Source organism: Theobroma umbraticum, unplaced genomic scaffold (genome assembly GCF_002168275.2).
Source record: "Theobroma umbraticum cultivar Fairchild unplaced genomic scaffold, ASM216827v3 scaffold_4.1, whole genome shotgun sequence".
NCBI lineage: Eukaryota > Viridiplantae > Streptophyta > Magnoliopsida > Malvales > Malvaceae > Theobroma > Theobroma umbraticum.
The window spans coordinates 9773334-9786179 of NW_018397258.1; the positions used below are offsets into that span (position 1 = coordinate 9773334).

The following is a 12846-nucleotide window of genomic DNA, read 5'->3' on the forward strand; positions in this document are numbered from 1 at the left end:
AGGCTACTCAAAACAATGGTTTCTTTCAAACTCCCTTTGTTGAGTTCCATTTAGACACCTAATACATTTCAATTGGTGATCAAGTAGTGAAAAACAATAAGTATATTGAATAAAACATGCATCATCCATTAATTCAAAGTAAGGAGAAATCATATCTTCAAACTACATAATGAAATAACTCATAATCCTAAAAAACAAATTTAGTTCATTTTTTTTCTATAACAGACTTAACTAATTCAAAAGAAAAAATCATTTCTTCAAAAAATGAACAAGAAATAATTGAAGAGTAATAGGAATATCAAAGCCTCTTTCGATTCTCGATCTTTGGTTGGCTTCGATTTCTTCTTGTTTCCATGTTGAAGAGCCTTTTTCTTTTCTCTCAAAAACTACCGTTCATTCACTCTCTAAGCCTCCATTCTCAACTATTGAAAATCACCTATTTATAGCTTCTAGAAAACACTAAAAACTCATTTCTTGATTGGCAACAAATTCCTAATCCACGTTAAAGCGCTGCGACCTTGCTCCACGAGCACCGTGGCGTTATTGACTTATATATTTTTTTCCTTTTTTTTCAACTGACATCGTGGCACTGCTCCTTAGGTGCTACAGTGCTAGCTTCTCAGTTTTTATGAGAGCCATGATGCTCCATTGGGCACTGCAGCCTTGAGCTTTGCAAGGCTGCGGTGTTGCTCCTTGGCTGTCTTAGTTCAAAAATACTGCAGTACCTCATTTTGCAACACACTTTTCTCCTACTTCAAGGCCCATATAGGAAAAACAATGAACGTAAAAGTTGTAAGTCTATCTCTCAGATTTTCAATGGTCTAAGAATCACATTGATTGGATCTCTGTAGCTAGAGTTATGTTGAAATTACCACAACATGTTCAGTTAAAATTTGCACTTAGTCTTCATTGCATAGTTAATCATTATTGAGCTGTATGCATTTAGAAACCTACAAACACAAGGACTAAATTAGCATTGGCCCAAAATAGGAGTTTAAAGATGGAAATAAAATATAATTACTTGAATTAAATAAGTTATCATGCTTAAAACTAATTAACTAAAAACATAAAAACTATCTAAAAACTACTTGAAACACAAGGACTTAGTTACTTTAGCATCCCAAAATATGGCTAAATAACGCTATATAATAGAGTTATCACACCCCTAAACTTAATATTTTACTATTCCTTGAGCAAAATTAAAAATAAAAGTAAGAAAGCATAGTTGAAAACATTAAGCAAGGAGATTGAACCAATTCATTGATCACCCTTAATTTTCCTCATAAATTGCCTCGTCTTTCTAACTCGAAACAGCACATGGCGATTATCTAAGTTAATATTTCATCCAAATGCATGTTTATTTTTTGAATGGGTTTCTGTGTCTATGTGTGTAGTTTCTTACAATGAACATCATGCATTTCAAAAAGGATTATGTTCATCCAAATTTCAACAAGCTTAGAATTTCATATGTTCATTTTTTAGCTCCCTTTGCACTCATGTAAGCTATCACTTAGCTATGGATCCTTAGGACTTTATTCAGCTTATAATGTTTAGCTAGATTAAGGTATGATGTAGGATATATTACGGCTCAAATCATCCTAAGCATAAAATTATTCTAAGATCTATATGGTCTCATCTTCCTTCATTACGTACACTTTTTTCTTTCTTTTCATTTTTCATTCATCAAGCATTTTTTTTATTCAAAATTCAACATCCTCCCTAACTTGTTTTCTTTAATGTTAGTAAAATGAATGCTTCACATTGTTGTAGGAATTTTTCTCAACTCACCCTTTCTACCTTTTCAGCATTTGAGCCCTATATAATTTCTAAAACAATGCACATGCTTCAGAGTGAGGGTAATGGAATTGTAAATTTATTTACAAGATAAGATAATTTATTTATGGTGGACAAAGAAAAGGATAATTTTAGGCTTAAATGGGTGTACTATGGATAGAATTTGACTTGGTTAGCTCGAAAGGCCCAATCAATCTGAAGATGGCTTAAGTCATTTCCTAGTTAAGTGTAACCTAGAATTTCACTTGAAGGAAGGATTAAAAAAATTCTAAAATTCTAAATGTAGTTTAAAGATTCACACTCACATAATCATTCTCTAAATGTATATCCTGAAACATTATAAGAAACATGGTGCTCAAATATGGAAATCACATTCTAAAATGATGCTATGCAAGGAATTCCACATAACATTACAACCATATTTGTGCTTGTTAAGAGTAAAAAGAATAACAAGGCAACTAGTTTTCATCATTGGATAGATAAATCAAATTTTATTGGTGCATAAACTTTATCTTAATATTTCAACATGTTCCTAATCCTAACATGCAAACTGACTTGTTTAAACATTAATGCTATAACATAAAAGAAAATATAAAAATCCCCCCTAAAACTTAAAGTGAACATTGTTCTCAATGTTCTTAAAAGTTAAGAAAGAGAATACTCCCCCAAACTAGCAGACTAAGTCAATCATCATCTAGGGTGGGATCCTCAAGCAACGTGGGGAAGGTAGACATGTCCATGCTAACATGTTTAGCGTATGCCCTCATCATCTCTTCAATGGCTTTTAAACACCCTACTTGGTAGTCCCTGTAGCTCTCAAGTCATTCCATTCATTGAAACATGAAGAGTCTGTGGGTTTGCCATTATGGCTAAGGTGTAGCATATAAACTTCCCCTAATAGTAGTTTGTTCACACATGTGAAACTTGTGGATTATCCCACCATCCAATGGAATCTTAGGATGTAACAACTCTTTATTGTGTGACCAAACAACTTCAGCTTGGTGGCACAAGGCAATGATCAAGGTTGGTTACCATAACCCGTCATGTGGTGAAGTGGCTAACATGATAATGTTGTTGAAGATCAATTTCCCAATTTCAATTGATTTCCCGATCACAATTACATACAACAGGATTACTCGATCTTTTGTCATATCACTCAGGTATTTCATAGGAAGCATCTTTACAACCAAAAAATGATACCATACATTATAGCTGCTATCCATGGCATTACCTTTGAAAGAAATTGGAACAACCTTGGGCAATTTCCATTTAGTATCATAAATGCTAAAAGACCTCAGAACTTCATCTAAATTGATGTCACCATTCACTTATTAGCCTTAATCATCATTCTTAATGTTAAGTGTATTGTAAAAATAATTAATAGTGGAGCATCAAAAGGTACCTAATGGCCTCGAACGAATGCTCACCCATAGTCATATCCAACTGCATTGGCATAGAATTCTCAAACAACAGGCATTACTACTGCTTCTAGTTAGGCATAAAATTTCTCCCACTAACTTGCATTGATAATATTGTAGATGTGGAGATAAAGTCCTGTTCAAACATCAGTGCCATATTCAGGAACTGGAACATTTTGCAATAGTGACTAGGTGTATCGTTTCTTAACTTTGTTTTAAAAAAATTTACTTCAACCAAAATTATTCCCACTCCCATTAGCAAATGTCCTTTTTTTAGGTGCCATGATAATTATCATAATACCTAATCAAGAAGCAACCCAATTTTGATCAAGGTTGGTTAGCATAACCCGTCATGTGGTGAAGCAGCTGACATGATAATGTTGTTGAAGATCAATTGCCCAATTTCAATTGATTTTTCGGTCACAATTGCATACAAGAGGATTACTCGATCCTTTGTCATATCACTAAGGTATTTCATAGGAAGCATCTTTACAACCAAAAAATGATACCACACATTGTAGCTGCTATCCATGGCATTACCTTTGAAAGAAATTGGAACAGCCTTGGGCAATAACCATTTAGTATCATAAATGCTAAAAGACCTCGAAACTTCATCTAAATTGATGTCACCATTCACTTATTAGCCTTAATCATCATTCTCAATGTTAGGTGTATTGTAAAATTAATTAATAGTGGAGCATCAAATGGTACCTAATGGCCTCGAACGAATGCTCACTCATAGTCATATCCAATGGCATTGGCATAGAATTCTCAAAGAACAGGCATTACTACTGCTTTTAGTTAGGCACAAAATTTCTCCCAGTAACTTGCATTGATAATATTGTAAATGTGGAGATAAAGTCTTTTTCAGACATCGATACCACATTCAGGAACTGGAACATTTTGCAATAGTGACTAGGAGTACCGTTTCTTAACTTTGGTCAAAATAAATTTACTTCAACCAAAACTATTTCCACTCCCATTAGCAAAGGTCCTTCTTTTTGGTGCCATGATAATTATCATAATACCTAATCAAGAAGAAACCCAATTTTGACCACAAATTCATACACTACATTTCTAAATCTAACATATGCCCATCAATTTTAAACCATAACCCATCTTAAAAACACAATACCAGCCATAAGAATAATTAGAGAAAGAAAATAAAGAAATTACCACACTTTCCTACACACAAATGCTTCTAAGAAAGTAAAAATGCTCTAGAATCCTTTAAACTTAAAGTTTGATGCAAGGAAATTGGTGTTTGGAAGTGATATTGTAATGGGTAAGTGAAAAAGGAGTGAAATTTAGCAAATGGGGTAGAGAAAGAGTGAAAAAATTCTACCTAGGGTTGAAAAATAAAGAAAAGAGTATATATAAAGCCATGCGCTTGACATGGCACCATAACGTCAGACCTAGCATGCCACGGCACTCTAGCGGCCCATGCCTTGAGTAGCATCGTAGTGCCTTAACCATTGGTTCCACTATGGAACTTGAGGGAGGCGTTAGCGCCACAGCTTTCCATGGCCAGGTTGTGGTGTTGGGAACCTTTCTTTTTTTTAATGCTGTTATTATTATTTACCTACAACGAGAAAATAAAAGCAAGTAGTTAGCAAGATGAAAAACCAAATTAAAATTGAAACTAACATTCATTAAAAAATGATTAATGAATAAATAAACAAAAAATATTTATGTAGAGAAAACTTAGGTTGCCTCCCGAGCAGCACTTTCTTTAACTTCTTTAGCTAGACTCTTGTTTTAGCTCAGTTAAGGTCAAAAAGACTAATAGAAGAGTGTTGACGATCTATATCACCTCCCCAATAATGCTTTAATCGATGCCCATTCACCTTAAACCTTACATTGGTTAAGTAGTCGACTAATTCCACAACACCATATGGAAACACCTTCGAAATGAGAAACAGTCCTGACCACCTTGACTTCAACTTCCCAAGAAACAGCTTCAAATAGGAATTGAAAAACAACACATGTTGACTTGGCTCCAAATGTCGTTCGACAATCTTTTGTCATGCCATCTTTTTGTCTTTTCCTTGTAAATTTTAGCATTTTCATTAGCATCTAATCTTATTTAATCCATCTCGTTTAATTGGAACAATCACCTTTCTTCATAGCTCTATTTACTACAAAGCAATCGTTATAATCATTGCTACCTTTTTAAGCTTTAAAGGTATTGAAGATTACCTCTTGGTCCTGGACTCTCAAGGTAAGCTCTGTTTTCTCTACATCTATGAGTGCTTTGGTAGTACGTAAGAAAGGTTTCTTTACAATGATTGGAACTTCTCTATCTTCTTCCATATCGAGTACCACAAAATCAACTAAAAAATGAGCTTGTCCATGTTTACTAATACATTTTCTATAATGCCCCGTGAATATATGATGGTGTGATTTGCCAGTTGAAAGTCATTGCGGTGGGCTTGATCTCTCCCAAACCCAATTTCTTCTAAATAGATAGTGGCATCAAGTTGATACTAGCTCCTAAATCACTTAATGCCAATGGTGCATACAATTGTAAAATTGCCAAAATCCTTGAATTTTGATGAAAGCTTGTTTTGTATGATTGCACTGCATTCTTTAGTGAGTGCCAATACCTTGAACTCACCCAATCACTTTTCCTTGGGCATTCTCTCTTCAGAAACTTAACATACGAAAGCATTTGCTCTAAAGTTTCTGCAAATGCTATATTAATGTATAGATGAATACCTCCATAACTTTTTGAAATTGGTTCTCACGTTGCTATTTTCAAAATCATTGAGGAAAAAGTGGTGGTGGTGTGATTGAAGTTTCCCTTTTCTCACTTTGATTGTTAGGACTAACTACGTGTCTCTCATTTGAGCTTTTTTCTCCACTTGTTCAGCTTGTTTAACATTACCTTTAATCTCTCCTCCACTTCTAAAGGAGATGGCCTTCACATGTTCTTTGCCCGCCCTTTTAGAATTTGTCTTAGTGTCATTGGGCAACATCCATTGACTACTGTTGTTAATTGTGTTTGCCAACTGCCCAACTTGCATCTCAAGGTTTCTTAACAATGCTGCTTGAGTATTGATGGTGGATTTTGTCTTAGCCATTTACTACATCATTAATTCCTCCATGGATGACCTTTTATCAAGAATAGGGGCTCTCGATTGATGTTGAAAACCAAGTGGTATGTTCAGTCTCAAAGCTGATGCTCCTTGGTTATTTCCTCATAAAAGTTTGGATGGTTTCTTTATCTAGGATTGTATGTGTTAGAAAAAGGGTTATTTTACTGTCTGTTTCCAATGAACTGAACTATTTCTATGCTATTACTTAGACATTGGTCACTAGCGTGTCCATCTACACAATGTTCACACATTACAAAAGGACTTTGAATAGGATTAGTACTAAAAGAATCAAAATTTTTAGTTAGAGTAGCTACCTATGTAGTTAATGTCGTGATGGCATCAACCTCATGAACTTCAGCTACTATCCTATGTGCAGATCGCTCCAATGGCCATTAGTAATTGTTTGACACCATCTCTTCTAATAGGTCATATGCCTAATTGATAGTCTTTCCCATAAAAGCTCCTCTTGTCATGATATGATGTGGGCAATGCCTAAGTAAGTCCTTGTATCTATCCTAAGCTTCATATAATGACTCACCATCAAACTGTATGAATGAAGTGATATCGTTCCTCATTTTAACTGTCTTTGCTGAAGGGAAGTATTTTGCAAAGAACTTCTAGTTAAGGTCATCCCATGTTGTGCTTAAACTTATGGGTAATGAATTTAACCATACCTTTTCTTTGTCCCTCAATGAAAATGGAAATAATCCCAGTCGAATGGCATCATCTATGACCTTGTTGTGCTTAAATACGGCACATATCTCCAAGAAATTAGATATATGAGCATTTGTGTCATCATTCAAAAGACCCTTAAAGTAGACTGATGTCTAAATCATAATGATGATGGTTGGCTTCATCTCAAAATTATTTGCTTGAATGGTTGGCCTTCTAATGTTTAATGGGATACCATGTATTAGAGGAATAGTATATTCAATCAATGATTGATTTTCTTCAACTGTTCTCTATTAAACTTGCCACTTTCTTGGTTGTTGATTCATTGTATTAGAAGAAACAAAACCTTGTTGATTTTCTTGTCTCCATCTTCGAAATGTCCGCTCAATCTCTGGGTCACATGAGATAGTCTCTAAGTTTCGTGTTCTATGCATATAATGTCAAACACAGCTGAAAAACATAAAAGAAAAAGAAGAGCTTGGTCTAAGATAATTTGTTTAATTTAATATCAATAAAGATAAATAGGGTAACAAATCTCTAGCAACAATGCCAAAAACTTGTCAGTTTAACACAAGCAAGTGCCTATGGCCATACAAGTAATATAGAGGTAAGTCAAGTATCGTTTCCAATAGAGATTTGTACCTATTCTTACTAAGTACTAAATTTATAACAAAATCTATCTGATCCAAGCATTCAATTTTGAAAGATTGATTAAATTAAAAATGCTCTTTAAAACTAAGTAAATAAAGAATAATAGAATTTCACTAAAAGAGATTTTAATTCAAAGCCTTAGGATTATGGGATCTTTCAAAACTTCATTTGAATTTAATCATTCTCCTTAACTTAGATTAATGGGATGCATGGTTAACCTAGAATTCATATTATGTACAAGTCTCTATTGAGATCTTCCACACATACTTTTTCAAAACTAATTTCGTATGTTTATGCAAATTAATTAGAAAAGATTCATTGCGTTTGTGTTCTAATTTGGCTGCCTAAGGTACTTAGGTATATATCTATCATAAATACGAAGCTATCACTTAACTTAATAATGAATTGAACAAAGGCTATTCAAAATAATAGTTTATTCTAAACTCCCTCTGTCGAGTTACATTTAAAGACCCAATACATATCAACTGGGAATTAAACAATGAAAACAAATAAGTATAAAATTAAATAAACCATGCATCATCCATTAATTCTAAGTAAAGAGAAATCATACCTTCAAACTACATAATGAAATAACCTATCATCCTAGAAACAAATTTAGTTCATCTTTTTTTTCTATGGCAGACATAATTAATTCAAAAGGAAAGATCATTTCTACAATCAAAGAACAAGTGAGAATTGAAGAGTAATAACAATATCAAAGCTTCTTTTAGTTCTCAATCTTCGGTTGCCTTCGATTTTTTGTTGTTTCCCTTGTTGAAGAACTTTTTTCTTTTCTCTCAAAAACTACCATTCATTAACTCTCCATGCCTTCTTTCTCAACTGTTAAAAATCACCTATTTATAGCCTCCAAAAAACCTTAAAAACTATGACGTTGGAGTGTTGTGAAAACACTAGCTGTGGCAAAGTGATCACCAATCTTGGCAAGGTTAGAAAACCCCACTAAGGTGAACAATGGACAAAATCCCACTTTGGTTGGCCAAACCAAAGATACTAAAATCTCTTGCTCTCTTGAAAAGAGCCTAGAGAAAATAAGTAATCCTGCATATTAAAGAAAATATTCTTTATTAATTCTCAACTTCAATTTTGTTTAACAATTAAACTAAGAGGGCTTTATTTAACTATTCCTAAGAAAGAAAGCCTTCTTACTTTACCTACGTGAGATTATTATAATATTTAAATAAAACAAATAAGAAATAACCTAACCTAAACTTTATTAGAATACAAGTAAAGTAAAAGATAACTAAGGAAAGATAATTATAGAAATAATCTTCCATAACTTAATGTGCAAGTAACCTAATAAAACACTCTTGTATCATTCTCCCTAGGTTTGAGAAAAAAATCACCTGCACAAGTTCCTTTGTCTAGATCGAACCCTTTTAACATCTAACACTTTTTCAATAACTCCAGCCTTAGCAATTGGAAGGTGCTAAACTTGAATGTCTATAGTAGATGCAATCCCATCAAATCCATCAAATGGATACAAGTCTAAAACATTCAAAATGGGATTGATCTGTAACTCAAGTGGTATCTTAATTAAGTAGGCATTTGAATTAATTTTCTTTAGCTTCTTACAAAGTCCAAACTTTCTAGAATTGAGTTTGTGATAAGTACCCTTAAGAAATCTTTCTTGCCTTGAGTGTACAAGTACTTGATCATCTTCCTCAAATTCTCGTTTGCGACAATATTGATTAACAGCAAAAGAGTATGTTACATTGCTACTTAAGATCCACCATTCAAATGTATTTATAACGTGAACAGTATAGTCAAGGTGGTTTCATTATAGTACATGGCCATTCAGGTCATATAGCTTCCATTTTATCCAAATTCAACACATTAATCACTTGAGGCAAATGCATTAGACCTAATTGACCTCTTATCTTGCAAAATTGTTCTTTATTAAGTGGTATTGTAAAAATATCAACTAGTTGATTTTGAGTACCCACATATTCAATAACAATATCCTCTTTTTGAACATGGCATCTAATAAAGTGGCGCCTAACTTCTATGTGCTTAGTTCTAGAGTGATGTATAGGATTCTTAGTGAGGTTAATGGCACCCGCATTGCCATACTTTATGGGAATATGTTTCATCATAAGTCCATAGTCCTTTAATTATTGTTTCATCCATAATATTTGAGCACAACAACTGTCAGCAACAACATGTTCAGCTTTAATTGTAGATTGTGTTATACTATTTTGTTTTTTAGAGAACTAAGAGATTAACATACTTCCTAAAAATTGACAAATACCAAATGTGCTTTTTTTTTCTATTTTACATCCACCAAAATTGACATCCGAAGAAGAATAGAGATGAAATGTAGAACTCTTTGGATACCATAATACAAAGTTTGGTGTGTCGTAGTTGTTGCTCTCTTCTTCTTTAGTGTTTTGCTATGACTTTTCATACTACAAAATATATGGAAAGCTTCAATTTATATGTTGGAGACATTTAGAGCCATTAGGCTTCATTGAATGTGAAAACTAGCTATTGAGAGCATTAATTGCAATCTTGTAGTGCTTTAGGGATTGATCCTTCAAGCTAGAGGAGTCAATCCTTTGTTAGGAATTTTCCTCAAATGTAACTAGGGGATCGACCTTCTAAATAAGAAGGGTCGATCTCATGCCACATAGCTTGGGGCAAATTCTTTTCTACGTTAGGAGGATCGACCCTTTAAATGGGAAAGCTTGGTCCTCAAACTTCCGTGTTAGAATTTTTATCTTCAAGGAATTGACCTTCTAGGCTTAGGGGTTGATCCTTTTTCTTCTAAAGACTTAGTTTTTCTTTTCTGACTTCCAAAGATTGACCTTCTATGCTTAGGGGTTGAACCTTTTTCTTCTAATAGTTGATTTTTCCTCTATACTTTACAATGATCTACCTATCAACATGTAGAGGGTTTGCCATGACCCAAACAAGGGGCCATGACAGGCGTGCAAGCCGAACGAGCAAGGTCACTAAACCCAAGCAAGCTTCAAAGTTAATATTCAAGCATGCATAGGCCAAGGGATTCAATCATCAAATATTCATAATAAACTCAAGTAAAAAACAACATCCATGGCTTAATTTCCATACAAATATTAATAGTGCCATATGTTGACCATTCAAACAGGTTCATACATATTAACCCTTAATACACAATACAATATGGCACTCAATGCTTGCACACATTATCCACAGAGGAAGGCTTTAACTGACTCAATGAAGTGACCAAAACAGAGAACTTATCAGATGCCAAAATGGGTCTGTCGTTAAATGACCTTGACCACACAGCTCTATGGCCTATTTATTTGCAAATGGTATACAAATGAGTGAGGACTATAATACTTAATTTATGGTGCAGATAAACAAAATTATATGTGTTTATATAAAATACATATATAAAATATATGCACCTTCCGTGCAACTAGATGTTCTAGCCAACATCTTTAAATACATGGCATATCATGATCCCTAAATGTCCAATATAAGGGCATATCATCATCCTCAATGTCTCCGAAGATCATCACCCATATCATTAGGCTTACCCTCAAAGTTGATCAAAGTTATTCAAATCATTCTCCACGGCACACTCTAGTCATCGGAGTATCACATTAGAATCATATCAGATTTATCTAAGCCTTTCCATAGCTATCTCACATCATATACAAATCAAATCAACGAGTGGTCCTCCCTTAGGCATAGTCATATCACGCACGGTGGCCAACCGATGAAGAATCATATCATGCTCAAGGTAAAACCACTAGCAAAGGAACAAATCAAGAGCATGCCAAAGCACTAGGCGGAGAACAGATCACGCACAACATCGGAGTAGCTGACAAAGAACAAATCATCAATCGGAGTAAACTCTTGATGTTGGCATCACCTAAAGTAATCTCAACGGATGACATCAAAACACTAAAGGTGGGAATCATAAGCAGGATTGGTGCCATTATCCTTGCTTGCCACCATCCTTGAAAGCACTCAAATAGTCACAAGGGGACAAAAATTCACTCAACCACAAATCATATCAATGTCCAGAATTCATTCCTCGGATGGAAACACTATTCCACAAATAAGGCCATTATGCCTTTATCATTCACAATTTCTTAATCAAACCTCAATTGACATTTATCAAGCTTTAATTGTCTTAAGCTTGATTAGGTTTTAAGAGCTTCTAAGTCTCCAAGGTATCATTCAATCAAATCATCTCATATATCATTCACCTAGGGTAATCTACTTATAAGGGTTCATCATAGCCTCTAAACATCCTAGTCTAGTGTCAGTTAAAATTCTACTATGCAAGTATACGTATTGAATAGATAGTATATTAGCAAGCAGAGTATCGATCCCACAGGGAATTGATCTAAAATTTTACTAAGTACCAAAATTAAAACAATTAGTTTTATTCAAATAATTAAAATCTTAATTCTAATTGAACTAAAAATTACGCAACTCAAAACTAATTTAATTACAAATTAAAGCAACACGATAATTGGGCAAACAGCAAATCAAACAAGCCTAGGATTATCCCTCACACTTCATCTAAATCTTACCTCTCTTTCTTAACTTATTCAATGGGTTGAATTGTAAATAGAGTCCTAAATTATTTATAAGAGGTCTCCCGATTCATCTTATAAAAATATCTATTTTAACTAAAACGCTATATCCCTATGTGAATTGAAATTAAAATATACTCATTAAGTTCAGGCTCTAATCTGGCTACATATGGCCTATAGGTATATCCTTATCCTATACGCAAATCAATTAATATGATTATATGTTATCCCAATTTTAATCTACACTAAACTCCCTTTCCCAAGTTTGTTTAGGTTCCTAAATCAATTTAATTGGTGGCCATGCAATTAAAAGCATTAAGCACAAATCGGAATAAACAATTCAAATCCCATTAAAGATAAGTAAGGAAGAGATTAAAAGTTAGATTACATGTGAGTTCAATTGCAATCCTAGAAAAATAATTTAGATCATAGTATCTAATAAAAACAATATCCAAAGAAATTTAGCCATGAATCCAAGTCAAGAAAATAAGAAAAAACAAAAAAGTAAAGAGAGAAAACTAATAGTTAGAGTTTTGTGATCTGATTTCTCCTCCAATTCTCTTGTTTTCTTGGCTTTTTTCTTGGCTTCAAATCTTCAGAATAGTTGCTTGTTGCCTCCTCTCCAAAATCTCTAAAAAAGGCTCCTTAAATAGGCTTCAA

General features: G+C 33.8%; 1 non-coding gene across 1 annotated transcript; it reads left to right on the forward strand.

Moving 5' to 3' along the window:
- The first annotated feature begins 6781 nt into the window (after positions 1–6781).
- Positions 6782–6888, forward strand: LOC149527404 (small nucleolar RNA R71). The gene has a single exon (XR_016351113.1). It is a non-coding gene; the product is annotated as a small nucleolar RNA R71 (small nucleolar RNA).
- Positions 6889–12846: the final 5958 nt, after the last annotated feature.